Source organism: Phocoena sinus, chromosome X (assembly GCF_008692025.1).
Source record: "Phocoena sinus isolate mPhoSin1 chromosome X, mPhoSin1.pri, whole genome shotgun sequence".
In the NCBI taxonomy this organism is placed as follows: Eukaryota; Metazoa; Chordata; class Mammalia; order Artiodactyla; family Phocoenidae; genus Phocoena; species Phocoena sinus.
This window is the reverse complement of record NC_045784.1, coordinates 95,257,212-95,276,503: the sequence shown is the minus strand read 5'-3', so window position 1 is coordinate 95,276,503 and position 19,292 is coordinate 95,257,212. Positions and strand designations below refer to the sequence as shown.

The window sequence follows — 19,292 nt, the reverse complement described above, 5'->3', positions numbered from 1 at the left end:
ATTCATCAAAAGTTTCTATATATCCTTTATTATTAAAGTAAATGTCTTTTATCAAAGCTGAGAAGTTGCATATTATAAAACATTTGTTTTTAATCTCGGCTTTGTGGATCCATTGTGTTCTTGAAGAGTTGCCAGAACTTGACTCTCCCTTTCCTCCTCCCCCTTCCAAATATTATTGATGGTAATTGTCTTACTGTTAGGGACACAAAAATAATTATTTCTTGCCTACACTGGACAAATCAAAATTTTACTATAATAGAGTCAATTTTTGGAGAACCATAAAGAAAATTGTTTAATTTTAAAGAGCTAGCAGAATATGCTACTGCAAAGTATGGCACTTTGAAATAAGAATTATTTTGAGCTGAAAGCAATTGAGAAGAAGCAGATACAAGAAAAACTCTCTGCCCTACCCTTATTTGCCTAAAAGTAGTAGTTGTAAGGGTATGTACCTCCCCTCTGTACCAGGAAGGACAGAAGTTAACCACCAGAGACAGCTCTAGACCCTTACAGCCTGGAATCAGCATCAGAGGAACCTACATAACAAACTTTACTAACTAGCTCTTATGATCCGTTAGTTCCCCCATATATTTACCTTCTCCCAATTTGCCACCCCAAAAACTCAAAGTCCATTTCCTTTGTCTTGTCAGCCCTCTAAGACTTTTTTGTTATTTTCAGCTGCTGCATTAGGTCAAGCTCTAACCACCCCTTTCAGTTACTCATCATTGAGTGCATGTAGCGTATGCCTGATGCACATGTTAGTAAACTTCTGTTTGTTGTTCTCTTGTTAATCTGTCTTTTGTCAGTCCAATTTACAAGGCCCCACCTGGGGAAGGGTAGAGGGACAAAAAAGATTTTTTTTCCTCCTCTACAGTTTACTAATAGATATTTTTCTTTCAACCATGTTTAAAAGATTCCAACTAGGTTTCCTAGTTTCTTCAAGATCCTAGTGAGTAGAATGAAATAATTCATTTACCCAAGAGTGTGCAAGAGAGCTGATAAAATCAAGATTCAAAAGGATACCTAAAAAAAGATATGAAAGAAAATATGAAGAAGCAGAAACAATGAGTTCAAATAAATCAGATCAGGGTCTTTGGCTTAGGTTAAAAAAACACAAGTGTAAAATTGAGGTTTTAATGAATTGTAATGAATGAGAGTTGGCTGTACCACTACTTGAGTTATCACAGGCAGGGAAAAAAGCTAATTTTTATTGAACTCTCCTAATGTGACAAGCAATGTGGTAGACAAATTACATGTCTGATCTCTTTTTATCAGACTGAAATTGAAAGATTTTTACAAATCCTATCTGTACATGAAATTGCTGCTTATAAAAAATTATACTACAAATCATATCAAAACTACAATATTACTTAAATAATTAAAATGAACCTTTGTGATTTTTACCTCACATTCCTTCCTAGGCTACAAAGACAAAGATCAAAGACCATGAAATGCTCTTTTAAGTCACCTAAATGAAGCATTTAATTCTATTATTTTGACTATAAGACTAAGTTATACATCTTATTACCAAGTATTTTTGGAAGAAGGAAAAGACATTTATGTGATCCTAATTATATGAGTATATGCCTCCTGTATGGATCAGTGATGTTAATTAAGCCCCTGTTTCGTAAACTTATCATAATCAGCTTAACTACAAATGATAAAATGTTTGATTAAAGGAGACTATACTGAATGAAACATAATACCAGACATTGTTTAGAATCCATTATATGATAGAGGGCTAGTACTCAGATGAGACAAAAGATATTAAGACTTGGATGTTTTTCAAGAACTCAAGTTTTCAAAAAGGTCTGAGTTGTTTTATTTTGTTTTTACTTAATTCTCTATCTAATTTTTGCTAACTTATAGCAAAAACTACAGAATATAACATTCCATTCTTTATAAATATCAGAGGTATGGACAGATCACTTAATAAAAACAAATTAATTCAAAAATATTCATTGAGCACTTACTATGTACAAGTCCCTCTGCTACACACAGACTAGACAGCTTAGAATCTAATGAAAACACACAAGCCTGCAAATATGTTGTGATAAAGTGCAATAAAAAACTGAGCAATGCAAGAGAGAATAACAGGAGGGGTGGGGTGGCGTGGGAACTGACTTTAGATTCAATGGTCAAAGAAAGCTTCTCTGGGGAAGTGACATTTAAGCTGAGGCTTGAAAGATAAGGAGCCAACCAGGAGAAGACTGAGGGAATAGCCTTCCAAGCAAAGTGAATAGACTGGACAGGTCATCAGGAAAGGTGCTTTTCTTGTTTGAAAAGAGAAATGAAAAATGACAGTGTAGGTAGAGCATAATAGGCAAAGGAATCGGTGGCATGCAATGAGATTAGAGAGTTAAACAAGCCCTATAGGTCATAGCAACGATTTTTATTTGTATCCCTCAAGAATTGAGTAAGTGCAAATGTGCCAATATATGTAAGAGGATTTTTACCTATCATAAAAACTGTGCTTTCTAGATTAGAATATGCCCACAATGCATCTTAGATGAATTAAGCTAAGCATAAAAATGTATTGTTCATGGGAATAACTCACTTTTAAAGTAAAATTTTAATTTTATTAAATTGATACCATGTACATATTTTTTTTTTAAATAGTACAGTAAAAAACAATAGTTCTCTGTCCTATCCCTCTCCGTTCCTGATTCTCACTCCAAAGGACAATAACTTTAAACAATTTTAGCTATTCCCTATAATATTTACTACCATGTTTCTGTGTATCGATAACATGCTTATATTGCTATGTCAACTGAAAAAAAACCACACAACCTGAAAGTTGCAAGTTATGTTTTATTCTGGGATGTTATTGAGGACTATAGCCTGGGAAACAGCCTCTCAGATAGCTCTGAGGAACTGTTCCAAAGAGGTAAGGGAGGAGCCAGGATATATAGCAGTTTTTGCTAAAAGCAAAAAAACATGTAGTTGAATATCAAAAGTTACTGATAATCACAAAAAAACAGACATCTCAAGGTAATGAATTTAGTGCTTTTCTATGTATGGGAAGATGCAAGAGTCTGGGCTCATCAAAATTATTCCTTTGATATGCATCTTAACTATTCGGGGCCAGTATCCTGCTTTTCTCCATTCTCAGTTCCCCTCAGGGTGCACCGTTGGGGGGGCTGCAGTGGCTGATGGTTTGATGGCTGCAACACCCTTTGTTTACTGAAATGGCAGGCAACATTCATTTTCCACAGCTATTTCTTGATTTTTCAGCTTTTTAGATAATATCTATTGACTTTCTATTATGAAAGGTGGCAATTTGACTCTCTTATGTACCCATAAACACATACTTCCCTTCCTCCCCAAATTTTTGGTAAAATCAATATTCAGTGATTATATTACTATGACTTTGTAAACATTATTCAGAGTTTAACCATGTATTGAATTTGTTATTACATTTCCTATCCTATAAAAATTTTGTTCTGCTACATTTTATTTAATTTTTATTTGCTTAGGATTCTTTTTTCTGAATCTATCACTTACTCATACCCAAACAGGTCTTCCCAAGAAATCCATACAGCTCCTCTCTGTATGTTCAAATACATCAGGGTAACTATAACTTTCATTTTTTTAAATTAAAGATGTCTGTGATAGGGATTTTTATCCTGTTTCAGTTTGAGCTGGTTTATCTTTCCGAATAGCTGTCTTCCTAGGGTATCCTCTCACTGTTATCTTGAAAATTCCTTTTGCCTTTCTCTTGTATTGGATCCCATTTTCTATACCTTATGTTCCCCTCACTTTTCCTTTAACTTCCTCATTTTGGTGGACAAATATCCTCCAATAACTTCCTGAGAAAGATGATAAATTTTTTCGAGATTTTTGCATGTCTGAAAACACCTTGTTCTAATCTCTCATCCAGTTGTTAGACTGATATAGAATTCTAGGTTGGTTTGTTAGTTTCCTATTGCTGCTGTAATGAATTACCCCAAACTTAGTGGCTCAAAGCAACAAAAATTTATTCTATTTTGACCAGAAATCTGAATTCATTTTCAATAGGCTAAAGTCAAGGTGTTAGCAAGGCTGTTTCCTTCTAGAGGCCCTAAAGGAGAATCCTTTTCCTTCCTTTTTCCAGTTTCTACAGGCCACCTGCATTCCTTGGCTCATGGCTCCTTCCTGTATCTTCAAAACATATCAATCACTCCAACCCATGCTTCAGTTTACACATCTCCTTTTTTTACTTTGATTTTCTTGCCTCCCTGTTATGAGAATTCTTTTAATTACATTGGTCCTACCCAGAAGATCCAGGATAATCACCCATCTCAAGATCCTTAACTTAATCACATCTGCAAAATCCCTTTATCCCTTTTACCATGTAAGGTAACATATCCACAGGTCCAGGGATTATGACAAGGACATCTTTGGAGGGAGGCATTATTCATCCTATCACAGTTGGAAATGATTTTTCCCTAAAAACTTGTCTTCTTAATTTTAGGGATACAGTTTAGAAGTTTGTTCCTAATATTATTTGTGATACTTTGTATATGACCTGTTTTTTTCTCTCAGGAAGCTTCTAAAATCTTTTGTTTATTCTATCTTCTGAAATTTCACTATGATGTATGTTACTGAGAATTATTTTCTCATTCACTGTTCTGGATACATGATAGACCTTTGTAATCTGTATATTCATGTCCTGCAGTGCTAGGAATTTTCCTTGTGTTATTTCTTTAGTAATTTCCTTCCTTCTGCTTTTTCTGTCCTCTCTTTCTGGAACTTCTTTTGGTCCAATTTGGCCCTCCAGTACTGAATCCTTGAACTTTCTCATCTTTCCTCTATTTTCCATTTCTTTTTCTTTTTGTTCTACTTTCTAGGAGAGCTCATCAATTGAAAATTTTTAATCTTCTATTGATTTTTAAGATTACCACTATATTTCGAATTCCTAAGAGCTCTTTCTCATTCATTGAAAGTTCCATTTTTACAGAACATTGTTCTTGTATCTTGAATTTAGTATCACCTCATTTCTCTGAAGATGTTATTATAGTTTTGTTTCTTTTCTCTTTGACTTTTGTTGCTGCTGCTGTTGTTGTTTTGATCTCTGTCTTTCACTTTAGAAAATTTACTCAAATATCTAGGGATTTGGTCAGCCATAAATATTTAAGAGTGAGGCACAAAAAAGAAGTTCTGTCTCCATTGTTGTGACTTATGGATTGTTGAGCTTCACTGGGGAGTAACTGGAAAGAAATTCAATCTTTTTAATGGGAGACCCCAAATATCAGTGTCTGTAGGGCTTTACACTTGTGTTGGTCAGCTTCTACAGAATCCTCCAGTCTGCTCAGCTGAAAATATCTTAGAAATCAACCAGCAGAAAGGTGACAGAGGGCAGTCTTACTATTTAGTAAATAGAGATTCAATCCCCATTTTCACTAAAGTTCACAATTCGGCCCTCAGCTATGCCTATTGTTTCCAACACTAGAGCTTCTTTTCTGGAAAGATGTTTTAATTACCGTAGAAAATAAAACTTGAATTTTTCTTTTAACTGAAATCATTGTTTTTCTTTCAACTAAGTCAACAAGCTTCTTCAACAGCAAGAAGCACCCATTGACCCTCCAAGCAGTGAAATAGAATGCTGTATTAAAACTTGAATCTTGGGCTTCCCCAGTGGCGCAGTGGTTGAGAGTCCGCCTGCCGATGCAGGGGACACGAGTTCGTGCCCCGGTCCGGGAAGATCCCACATGCCGCGGAGCGGCTGGGCCCGTGAGCCATGGCCGCTGAGCCTGCGCGTCCGGAGCCTGTGCTCCGCAACGGGAGAGGCCACAACAGTGAGAGGCCCGCGTACCGCAAAAAAAAAAAAAAAAAAACTTGAATCTTGTTTGAATGGATAAGGAGCTTTCGGGATGCAATTTTTCCTTACACATACTTTCAATCAATCCTCCTCTTTTTAGCTCTCCCTTCAACCTGTATCTCAGAGATATCGAGTAACTTTAAAAACAACTCATCACCACCAGCCTTAGGTTTCAGCTCTTTCCAGTTTGTTAAGTAAGCTTAACATTCATCTCATCTATTGCTTTCCAGCTTCTAAAGTTTTGTCAACTTTGCTTGTCTGCTGTTGTCTTCTCTCCTGTTCTCTTTGTCCTTCTCTATTTATACCTTTTTTAAAAAATTCCTTTACTGTCATTTTAGTGGAGCTTCATGCATGCGCAGAGATGAATGCATGTTTCTAATCTGCCTTGTTTAACTGGAAGTCTTATAGCACACTCTATATGGAGAAATAATGCAGTCCAAACTAATAACATTAAAGGTGGAAGACTAAGAAGCCCACTTGCAAAAAGAAAATCTGTTTCTAAGAAACGTGAAATAAGTAGTTCTATAATGTATAAGCCATATATATGACTATTCACTGTACTGTAAAAGATCTGCTGCTACAGAAAACTGAGTTATATCAACTTTCAAATACTTAAAATTATAGGTAATTTAACTGGATACACAAACATAAGATATACGGGCTTGTCTAGTGTTTTTGGATACAGAATGCATTTTTATGAAAAATTGCCTCTAGACATTAATTGCCCTCATTGGGGAACCTTAAGAAGTATGCCATTTAGTGCCTAGTTGGAAAGACTCCTGGTTGGAGAGATGGAGCTGGGAATTTAATGTAGATTTCATGAAATGAGTGAATTCCAGACACTATTTTAAAAATATTATTCAGACAGACCTTAACTGTTAAAAAAAGAGTCTGCCTAGTCCTCCTCTATTCCAACCCTGACCACACACCCTGCCTATATGTAAATTTGGGAAAAGGGGTCAATGTAAGAGCAAAGAAGTGGGACTGCACACAATAATAATACTAATCGCTAATATTTATTAACCTTTACTGAGTGTTTACTGTGTGTCAGTAACTGTGCTAAACATGTTTTATGAATTATTTCATATACATGTTTAGTGATTATTTGACAAGTGAACTTAAACAGTAAAAATGGAAGGTTAAATAGGTAAGGAGGAGGAAAGGCGGAAGAATGCCTCCAAAGAGTCATAATATTCTCATTTCCTTTCCCTCTCCCATTCCTCCCCTTCCCAAGTGCTCTAGGCTTATTTATATTCATGGCATAATTCTGTACACTATCCCTGCTTTTTGCTGTTCTTTCGGTATGTTAATACGAAATAGTTCATCTTAGGTACTTGAATTTGAAGGTTAATGATTTGGAACTTCAAGCAGGAGTTTTGATTCCAATAGTTCATTGTTTTGCAAAATATACCATCAAATATTTTGTAAGAGAGGATATGGAATAAAAGGAGAAAGAGAGAGAGAAAAACCTGCCAAGGCATTACTATAAATTTTAAACATGTTTTTTTAAAAAAGCAATATGGCTGATGTTTCCAAGTGATCAAACTTTCACAAAAACTCCTAGATAATAGCAACCTGTGATGATTTAATACACATTCAGTCAGACAAGCTACCAAGAATGCATAGGTCTGGGACATTTATAAAATTGGTCTAGGATTAAAGGAAATAATCTGGAGAGGAAATGAGAATTTAAATAATTAATTCTCCCAAAGATTAGTAAAATATATTTCAGCCTGCCAATTGTTTAAGATTGAAAATTTTGCATTTTTTATTGTAAAAGGACAAGGTATATTTCTTTTTTCTTACTTGATTGATATCTACTGAGTACCTACTCTCTGCAAGGCATTGTGGTTAGCATTATGGGAGAAAGGATATTAAAAATGCCTAAACTGCTGTTTATCAAGAAGCTCATAATCTAGTGTTGAAGGTAAGACATATACAAAAGAACTGCTATATTGTATATGGTATTATGTGACAAATACCATGTGAATGATGCAAAATATTTTGATTTTTCTGTTTTGCCAACTTTCAGTATAAACAGAATGAATTTTGTAGGTAACGTTCCATATATATGTGTTCCTTTGTATACTATTCATACATGCTAACCTTTGACAACTGCTGCAAAACATCATTAAAACCAGTTTAGGTACAGCAAGTCTAGAAAAAGAGCTGCCAGCTAAGGCACACCAAGGGAAAAAATTACTGGTTTCAATGAGATATATGTGCATGTGTTTCTTATAGTGGAATGTATAACTTATTGATTGTTTAATAGAGTACATTCAGCCAAGTGTACTAGGTATATATTTCATTTAATTTTCACACTAATCCTATAAGATCAGTACTATTTTTATCCCCATTTTACAAGTGAGGATACTGAGAATCAAAGAAATGAAGTAACTTGTCCAAAGTTACACAGCTGGTAAATGATGGAATCAGGAGTTGGACCCAGTCTGTTTAACCCCTAGTCTGCACTCCTAACCAGTTAGCTCTTCTGTCTCTTTTGTGGAACATGGTAGTAGAGATAGCTAGGAGATATTTAGGTATCTGAGTCTGGAGTTCAAGAGAAAGGGCTAGGCTAGAAATGCAGATTATGTAGTCATCAGCATGTGTTATATATCCTCAAATATAAGGAGACCTCAATAAGAAGATATCAAAAAGTTTTTCTTGTCAACTGGATTATAAAAATGTTTAGGGTATAAATGAATGAGTTAAATATCTACTTAGGTTATTTAAAATTTAAATTTAGTAAAATAATTAAGTTCCATTATATAAATACATTGATTTAGCTGTATTGCTTTTATCCCCTCCTATTTCATGAAATATATAACTCTTCACATGTATTTTCAACATTAGTGTCTGCATTACCAGAGCCTATTCTTGTCATCTAACTGGCTTCCAGAGCTCGTTGCCTCACTTATACATAGAAAAGCTATTTGTATCACCTTACTGTAAAGGAAATTTTATCCCAAGTCACAAATACCCATTCATATAACATCACGTTTGCAATTGTGATGTCATATTTCCTGGAGTAGTCACTACATTTGTATTAATATTTGTATTAAATTTGTATTGATATTTTATGTATATACATATGTATGTATTCGCTTGCTGATTTCTTTTTTTAAACTAACTTTGATGTAGGTTATTTCATGCAAACATGTTAGTGTTAATTGAAATCATCAGGGTGGAAAAGTAGATAGAGCTTCAGTAAAAGAAAAAACACACACAAGCACAACAACAGACAAACAAAATACCCACTTCTCATATTTACTGAGATGTATTAAAAATCTATTCGGTAGGTGCTCTCATCCCTACAACAACCCAATACTATCCCTGTCATTAGGGAAAAGAAGGAGAGAAAAGTAAAACTAGATAACCTGGGTGGTGATATTTGAATCAACAGTCATTTTGTATTAGAGTAAGTTAGAGAAGGAACTGTTTATAGTTCTGGCATGTATCTGCTCCTGAATCCCCATGGTAAGGCTGTTAGGTAAAGACATACTTAATATCAGAAGTCACTTTGACATTTAAAACAGAACCAATGTGATGTCATAGATCTTACTTCTAGACATTTTTAATATTAGCATAACAAAATTTTGTTTAGCAAAAACTTGCTAAATAAAAAGTCACATTTATTACCTTTTGAATCCGCTCTCTTTTCTTTTTGGTTAGTCTATCTAAAGGTTGGTAAATTCTGTTTATCTTTCAAAAACCAACTCTTAGTTTCATTGATTTTTTGTTTTATTATTGTCATTCTAGTCTCTATTTCATTTATTCCTGCCCTAATTTTTATTATTTTCTTCCTTCTGCTAACTTTGGGCTAAGTTTGTTCTTCTCTTTCTAATTTCCTGGAGGTGTAAATTTATGTTGTTTATTTGAGATCGTTCTTTTTTCTTAATGTAGGTATTTATTGTTTTGAACTTCCCCCTTAGAACTGCTTTTGCTACATCCCATAAATTTTGGTATGTTGTGTTTTTGTTTTCATTGGTCTCAAGACACTTTCTGATTTACCTTTTGATTTCTTCTTTGACTCATTGGTTGTTCAAGAGTATATTACTTAATTTCCACACATTTGTGAAATTTTCAGTTTTCCTCCTGTTATTGCTTTCTAGTTTTATGCCTTAGTGGTTGCAAAAGATACTTGATAGGATTTCAATCTTCTTAAATTTACTAAGGCTTGCTTTGCGGCCCAACATAAGATGTGTCCTGGAGAATGTTCCATGTGTGCTTGAGAAGAATGTGTATTTTGGTGCTGTTGGATAGAACATTTTGTATATGTCTGTTAGGTCCATTTGGTCTATAGTGTTGTTCAGAACCACTCTTTCCTTATTAATTTTCTATTTAGATGATCTATGCGATATTGAAAGTGGGATATTAAAGTCCCCTACTATTATTGTATTGCCATTTCTGAACTGACCCCTTTATCACGATATAGTGACTTTCTTGTATCTTGTGAAAGACTTCAGCTGAAAGTTTATTTTATCTAAGTGTAGCCACTCCTGCTCTGTTTTGGTTACTGTTTGCATGGAATGTCTTTTTTCATCCCACATTTTTTACCTTTTAAATCTGAAGTTTTAATATACTTGCTTTCGTGGTATTTTCCCCTCATATTTAAGTTACAAAAAACAGGCACCCATTCAGAGCAAATCACAAAATGGACACTTAATAAATGTTAAAAGAAACCAGATGTTTTCTAAAAGTGGCAGCTTTGCCCATCTAGAAAAGGATTACTCTGCTTTTACCTATAAATGTTGTTAGCTTATAGTTAGACAAAATCCACCAGATGGCAACCTCATCTGCATATGAAGCATGATGTGCAATTCTCTGCAACCCACTACAGGTCCCTTGAGCCAAATGCTCCCTAATTAATGGCTGATTTCTATTGTAATCCCAGTAAATGGATACTAGGTAGTCACTTGGCAGTGATTGTAGGAAGGTGGGGGATGTGCAAAATTGAGATGTATTTAGTATCAAGTGTGAAACACTTTTATAACATTCTTTTTTAAATTAATATCAAAAACAGAAATAATAGTATCTATTTCCATGTTGCCCTCTACACATATTTCTAATTTGAAGCTAAAGGGAGCCATGTTCATTTGTCCAGTGTATAAAGCTGCAGATAATGTTATTTCCCCATGAATCCCACGTTTCTCTAGTTGGATTCCTTGTACTTAATGGCAGTCTGGTAGCTAGCTGGTTTATTGCTTAAAATGCAAACTGTCTTCTTTATTTCTAAAGCTGATAGTATGCAGAGAGTACTGCTGGGGATATTTAACGTGTCCCTTATTGTTTTCTGTTTATAAACAACCTGCCCTGAGGTACTAATTAGGTGGAAGGTATTGAATATACTTAGCAAATACTGTTGTGTTTTTCCATACAAATAAATCTGTGGTCAAGGTGAAAGTCATTCATAGGTTGGTTACATGAGCTGCAAATTTCTGAAAATATAAGTGATAGTAAAAGTTCAAGAAAAATTTTAAGAAAGGATTTGTTGAAAATTTTATTCCTGAATAGCTAGAGTTCTAATTGCACCTAACATTTCATTAATACATTCATTTCTAAAGTGGCATGTTTCACCTACCTTAAAATGCAGCTGTGTAAGACATCTGTTTGAATTAAATATCTGTAATACCTAACAGATTGCCTTTTCTTAGGACTATAATTGACTTTATTTTGCATCTGTATATTTTTCAAACTTCATATTTGAAAAATATGGTTTTTTTCTCAGTCTCCTGGGTATTTTTAGTAACATTATTGAGGAATATTTTACATATCATATAATTCACCCGTTTTGGTGTATAATTCAATGATTTTTAACAAATTTAAGTCTCCTGAGTATTTTAAAAATGGTATAGATATTCCTAGATACTATTCCACATTATATAACAAATACTCAGCATTTTGGCAGCTCATCAATCTTTGGCTCCTAACATGCCTGCTTTTAGATATTGTTTACATAAGTGAAGGTCAGAAAATCTGACTCTTGTGTGGCTGAAATTTTGTTAGTGTGTGTCTCAATGCCCCATCTTCTAGATTGAGGAGGACACACTAACATTACATTACAGAGTTAGAATTTGGCTTCATGGCCATAAAATATTAACAAACCTAGCCTTCAGTACTACCCAGACCGTTGAAACTAGTGAATATTACAGTATTTTAATTTGACACATGTGCAGTACTGACATTACATTAAAGCATTTTACAACACATGTAAGACTGTTCTTGCTTTTGAGGGATTTACAAAATAATTGGAAAATCTATCTGGGTATAAAGAGCCCTTCGGGAAAATCATTAGACTCCTTTCATATTCTTCTCTCTCTCTTTCTTTCCTAATTTCTCTTTCTCATTCCCCAGACATATGACCTTCTGTTTGCTTCTTCTGCCATCTAGATTTGCTCACATGGCTCCAAGTTCAAATCATATCAGCAAAGTGTACACCAAAGCTGATGTCCATTTTCTATTAAATATTAGTTCCCTTCTTCATATGTTTGGATCAAAGGCCGTATTGTAAAACAGTAGAAAAATCTCCAGGTCAGTATTACTATTGTATCTTGCACTGATGCTGGTCAGAGACTGATGTCTCCCTCAGTTGGAAGAGTTTCTTTGACCTTGATGAAGAAAATCCTCCTGTATTTGAGTAAATAAATTCTTGAGTTTAGGGGATTTACGCCTATGTGCAGAGCAACTAAAAAGTTGAACAGATTGTCAAAAACAACCATTTCAACACTCTGGAAATTGACCCAAGGCTAGAACAAACCTAGAACTTCTGAACTTTGGGTAAGAACAGAGCAAGTCTATGGTGTACTTGCCTGAGTGTGATGGTTAATTTTCTGTGTCAACTTGATTGAACTGAAGGATGCACAGACAGCTGATAAAACATTATTTCTGAGTGTATCTGTGAGGGTGTTTCTGGAAGAGATTAGCATTTGAATCAGTAGAATGAGTAGAGAAGATCTCCCCACCAGTACGGGTAGATATCATTCAATCCACTGAGGGCCAAAAATGCAGAGGAACGGCAAATTTGCTCAGCTTGAGCTGGGACATCCATCTTCTCCTGCCCTCAGATGTTGATGCTCCTGGTTCATGGTCCTTCAAACTCAGACTTGGACTTACAGTATTGGCTCCTGTGGTTCTCAGGCCTTTGAGTTTGGACCGGAACTGCACCATCAGCTTTCCTGGACCTCCAGCTTGCAGACAACAGATTATGGGACTTCTCAGCCTCCCTAATCATGTGAGCCAATCTCTCATAATAAGTCTCTATCTATCTATCCATCTATCTATCTGTATCCTATTGGTTCCGTTTCTCTGGAGAATCCTGACTAATACACTGGGCTCGCTCCAACTTACCACTTATCACCACCACCACTCCCCACTCCAGCTTTGTTGGCACAGTAGTTCAACCGTGGTGAGGCAGGCTGTAAAATAAAAGCTAGCCGCTTTGCTGCTGCCACTGCTGCTGCTGAAAGGAAGTCACTTGATTTAGAGCATTGTCAGATCTCAGTGGCAAGTGGGTAAGAAGGACTGCTAGCCTGAGGTTGCAGGACTGTTTGAGGCAGGCACTGGGCCAGCAGACTACCAGGGGATGTAACAGGGAAATCCAGGAAGGGAGCCAGCCATAGTGGACTTGATAGGCAATCCACGTATCCTGTGTACATGCCCACACATCCCTGGCCTACACGCCTATGAGAAGCAAGAGAGACCAGGAGAAAATAAAAGCTGGAGCAGACTTGTAAACAGCTTGAAGCTTGAATGTGTTCCTCAGTCCACCCACAGACTCCTCAGCAGATAATGGACGTATACTCGCTGGAGGTGTTTGAGCAAAACCTTAACACTGAGCTATGCAGATATAGGAGCAACCCTGAGAAAGCTAGTCTTTAAAAATAAAAGCAAGAGAAAAAAGTCTTAGCAGAGCCGTCAGCAGCCCCACATTATAGTGGAGACAGAGGTCATAAACTTAGTTCAGGCAAGTTAGTAAACAACCAAGAAAATAATGATAGCAACCATCAGAAGGCAAAATCAGAATCGAGAATTGTTAAAACGTACAGTTGACCCTTGATCAACACGGGGGGGTGGGGCGCTAATCCTCCATGCAGTTGAAAATCCGCATATATCCATATCCGCCATTCCTCTGCATCTGCAGTTCCTCCGCATATGCATCCACAGATTCAACCAACCGTGTAGCACTGTGGTATTTACTATTGAAGAAAATCCATGTATAAGGAGACCCATGCAATTCAAACCCATGTCATTCAAGGGTCAACTGTATTATCTAATATGAGCAGTATTACCAAAAAATTATGATATGCAAATAGATTTTTTAAAAAGTAAAGAAATTGATTCAGCAATTTAAATCACCCCCCCCCACCCCCACACACAGAAAGCCCAGGCTCATGTGGCTTTTGTGGCAAATTGGATCAAATATTTAAAGGAAAAAATATCACACCAATCCTTTACAGACTCTTTCAACAATTGAGGAGGATGGACGTGCTTCCCAATTCCTTCTGTGAGGCCAGTATTACTCTGATACCAAAGACACATATAAAGACATCAGAAGAAAAGAAAACTACAGACTGATAACCCTCCTGAATACACATGCAAGAAATCTTAAAAAGCATTAGCACACCGAATTCAGCAATATATAAAAAGGATTATAAAACACAACAAAGTTGGATTTGTTCCAGAAATGCAAAGTGGAGAAGTATTAAAAACAATTAGGGACTTCCTTGGCGGTCTAGTGGTTAAGATTTCACCTTCCAATGCAGGGGGTGCAGGTTCGATCCCTGGTCGGGGAGCCGTGATCCCACATGCCTCGCGGCCAAAAAACCAAAACATAAAACAGAAGCAATATTGTAACAAATTCAATAAAGACTTTAAAAATGGTCCACATCAAAAAAATCTTAAAAAAGAAACAGTGAAGCTTTCTGCCCACGGATGCTGCCGAGTAAGCATTGTTGAAGTCTCTCCCCTCTACTGCTGTCATGTCTAAGTCAGAGTCTCCCAAAGAGCCTGAACAGCTGCAGAAGCTCTTCATTGAAGGTTTGAACTTTGAAACAACCGATGACAGTCTGAGGAGCCATTGTGAGCAATGGGGAATACTCACAGTCTGTATGGTAATGAGGGATCCAAACACCAGGCGCTCCAGAGGCATCGGGGTTGTCACATATGCCACTGTGGAGGAGGTGGATGCAGCCATGAAAGCAAGGCCACACAAGGTAGATGGAAGAGTTGTGGAACCAAAGAGGGCCGTCTCAAGATTCTCAAAGACCCGGTACCCACTTAACTGTGAAAAAGTTTTTTGTTGGTGGCATTAAAACAGACACTGAAGAACATCACCTAAGAGATTATTTTGAACAGTATGGGAAAATCGAAGTGATTGAAATCATGACTGACCAAGGCAGTGGCAAAAAGAGAGGCTTTGCTTTTGTAACCTTTGATGACCATGACTCTGTAGATAAGATTGTCGTTCAGAAATACCACACTGTGAATGCCCACAACTGTGAAGTAAGGAAAGCCCTATCTAAGCAAGAGATGGCTGTTGCTTCATCCAGCCAAAGAGATCACAGTGGTTCTGGAAACTTTGGTGGTGGTCGCAGACGTGGTTTTGGTGGGAGTGACAGCTTTGGTCATGGAGGAAACTTCAGTGGTCGAGGTGGCTTTGGTGGCAGCCACGGTGGTGGTGGATATGGTGACAGGATGGCTATAATGGATTTGGTAATGATGGAAGCAGTTTTGGAGGTGGTGGAAGCTACAGTGACTTTGGCAATTACAGCAATCAATCTTCAAATTTTGGACCCACAAAAGGAGGAAACTTTGGAGGCACAAGTTCTGGCCCCTGTGGTGGTGGAAGCCAATACTTTGCCAAACCATGAAACCAAGGTGGCTCTGGAGGTTCCAGTGGCAGCAGTAGCTATGGCAGTGGCAGAAGGTTTTAATTACTGCCAGGAAACAAATCTTTGCAGAAGAGGAGAACCAGAGAAGTGACAGGGAAGCTACAGGTTATAACAGATTTGTGACTTCAGCCAAGCACAGTGGTGGCAGGGCCTAGCTGCTACAAATAAGACATTTTAGACAATACTCATGTGTATGGGCAAAAAGAACTCGAGGACTGTATTTGTTGGGGTTTTTGTTGTTGTTGTTTTATATTTGTATAACTTTTTTTTATACATCTTTATTAGAGTATAATTGCTTTACAATGGTGTGTTAGTTTCTGCTTTATAACAAAGTGAATCAGCTATACATATACATATGTTCCCATATCTCTTCCCTCTTGCGTCTCCCTCCCTCCCACCCTCCCTATCCCACCCCTCCAGGTGGTCACAAAGCACCGAGCTGATCTCCCTGTGCTATGCGCTGCTTCCCACTAGCTATCTATTTTACGTTTGGTAGTGTATATATTCGAGGACTGTATTTGTGACTAATTGTATAACAGGTTATTTTAGTTTCTGTTCTGTGGAAGGTGTAAAGCATTCCAACAAAGGGTTTTAATGTAGATTTTCTTTTTTTGCACCCATGCTGTTGATTGCTAAATATAATAGTCTGATCATGACACTGAATAAGTGTCTTTAAAAAAAAACCCCACAAAACAATTAAAAATACCATATTAATAGAATAAAGGACAAAATACACATAATCATCTCAAAAGATACAGGAAAAGCATTTGACAACATTCAACACCCTGTCATGATAAAAGCACTCAACAAACTAGGATTAGAAGGAAACTTTCCTAACCTGATAAAGAACATCTATGAAAAACCTTTAACTAATATATGTAATCATGACAGACTGAATACTTTTCCTCTAAGATCAGAAACAAGACCAGAGTGTCCACTGTCATTACTTCTATTCATCATTGTACTGCATTGTACTGGAGATTCTAACCAGTGCAAAAAAACAAAATTATTTTAAAGCCATTCAGATTAGAAAGGGAGTAGTAAAAACTGTCTTAATTTGCAGACAACATGATTTATATTTAGAAAATCCTAAGGAATACACACAAACACACACTACTAAAATTAATAAATGAATTTAGCAAGGTCACAAGACACAAGATCCATATACCAAAATTATTTGTATTTCTGTACATTAGCAATGAACAATCCAAAAATGCAATTAAGAAAACTATCAGGAAAACATTCCTAACAACATCAAAAAGAATAAAATACTTAAGAAATTTAGCAAAAGAAGTACAAAATTTGTATACTGAAAACCACAAAACATTGCTAAGATAAATTTTAAAAGATCTAAATAAATGGGAGAGACATTCCATGTTAAATTGGAATTTTCAGTATTGTTAAGATTGCAAGGTTCCCTAAATTGACAAGGTAAGCTAAAATTCAAATGGAAATGCAAAGGTCCTCAAATAGCCAAAATAAATTTGAAAAATGATAACAAAGTTGGAGAATTTACACTACCCTATTTTAAAACTTTCAAAAGTTAATAGTGGAAACAGTGTGGTATTGGCATAAGGATGGGCATGTAGATCAATGGAACAGAATTGGGAGTCCAGAAGTAAACCCATACATTTATGATCAAATGATTTTTCACCAAGGCTCCAAGACAATTCAATGGGAAGAGGATAGCCCTTGCAACAAGTGGTTCTGTGTCAATTGAATATCCATAAAATGCCAAAAAATTAATTTAGACCCTTACTTTACACTATAAACAAAAATAAGTCTAAATAGATCGTAGACTTAAATGTAAAAACTAAATCTATAAAAATTCTAGAAGAAAATATAGGAGAAAATATTTGTAACCTTTGGTTAAACAAAGCTTAGATATGATACCAAAAGCACTAGCAACAATGACAAAAAAAGTAAATAAAAGACTTCATCAAAATTAAAAACCTTTGTGTTTCAAAGGATACCATCAAGAAAGTGAAGACAACTCACGGAATGGGAGAAAATCTTTGCAAATCATTTAACTATTAAGGGACTTAATCTAGAATTTTTAAAGCACTCTTACAACTCGATAATAAAACTACATATTAAAAAAAGGAGAAAAGATCTGAATAGTCATTTCTCCAAAGAAGCCAGACATATGGCCAATAAGCACATGAAAAATTGTTCAACATAATTAACCATCATGGAGATGCGAATTAAAACCATAGTGAGATACCAATTCATACCCAGTAGAATGGCTCTATCCAAAAAGACAAACAGTAAAAATGTTGGTGAGGATATAGAAAAACACGAATCTTCATACATTGCTTGTGGGAAGGGAAAATGATACGGTCTTTTTGGAAAATAATTTGGCAGTTTCATGAAAAGTTGAACATAAACTTACCAGGCAACCCAAAAATTCCACCCTTAGGAATCTACCCAAGAGAAATTAAAATATACGTCACACAAAGACTCGTATGCAAATATTCATAGCAGCGTTATTCAAAATAGCCCCAAACTGGAAGCAATTCAAATGTGCATTGTCGGTGAATGGGTAAACAGTATGTGGTATATCCATACAATGGAATACTATTCAGCTATAAAAAGAGTAAGGGCTTCCCTGGTGGCACAGTGGTTAAGAATCTGCCTGCCAATGCAGGGGTCACGGGTTCGAGCCATGGTCCAGGAAGATCCCACATGCCACAGAGCAACTAAGCCCATGTGCCACAACTACTGAGCCTGTGCTGTAGAGCCCACGAGCCACAACTACTGAAGCCTGTGCGCCTAGAGCCCATGCTCCGCTACAAGAGAAGACACCTCCCTGTGCTATGTGGCTGCTTCCCACTAGCTATCTACCTTACGTTTGGTAGTGTATAAATGTCCATGCCTCTCTCTCGCTTTGTCACAGCTGTCCCTTCCCCCTCCCCATATCCTGAAGTCCATTCTCTAGTAGGTCTGTGTCTTTATTCCTGCCTTATGCCTAGGTTCTTCATGACATTTTTTTTCTTAAATTCCATATATATGTGTTAGCATACGGTATTTGTCTTTCTCTTTCTGACTTACTTCACTCTGTATGACAGACTCTAGGACTATCCACCTCATTACAAATAGCTCAATTTCGTTTCTTTTTATGGCTGAGTCATATTCCATTGTATATATGTGCCACATCTTCTTTAACCATTCATCCAATGATGGACACTTAGGTTGTTTCCATCTCCGGGCTATTGTAAATAGAGCTGCAATGAACAGTTTGGTACATGACTCTTTTTGAATTATGGTTTTCTCAGGGTATATGCCCAGTAGTGGGATTGTTGGGTCATATGGTAGTTCTATTTGTAGTTTTTTAAGGAACCTCCATACTGTTCTCCATAGTGGCTGTACCAATTCACATTCCCACCAGCAGTGCAAGAGGGTTCCCTTTTCTCCACACCCTCTCCAGCATTTATTGTTTCTGGGTTTTTTGATGTTGGTCATTCTGACTGGTGTGAGATGATATCTCATTGTAGTTTTGATTTGCATTTCTCTAATGATTAATGATGTTGGGCATTCTTTCATGTGTTTGTTGACAGTCTGTATATCTTCTTTGGAGAAATGTCTATTTAGGTCTTCTGCCCAGT

The 19,292-nt window shown here is 36.4% G+C and overlaps 1 pseudogene; it reads left to right on the top strand.

Moving 5' to 3' along the window:
- The first annotated feature begins 14,775 nt into the window (after positions 1–14,775).
- LOC116747912 lies at positions 14,776–15,729 on the top strand (annotated as a pseudogene).
- Positions 15,730–19,292: the final 3,563 nt, after the last annotated feature.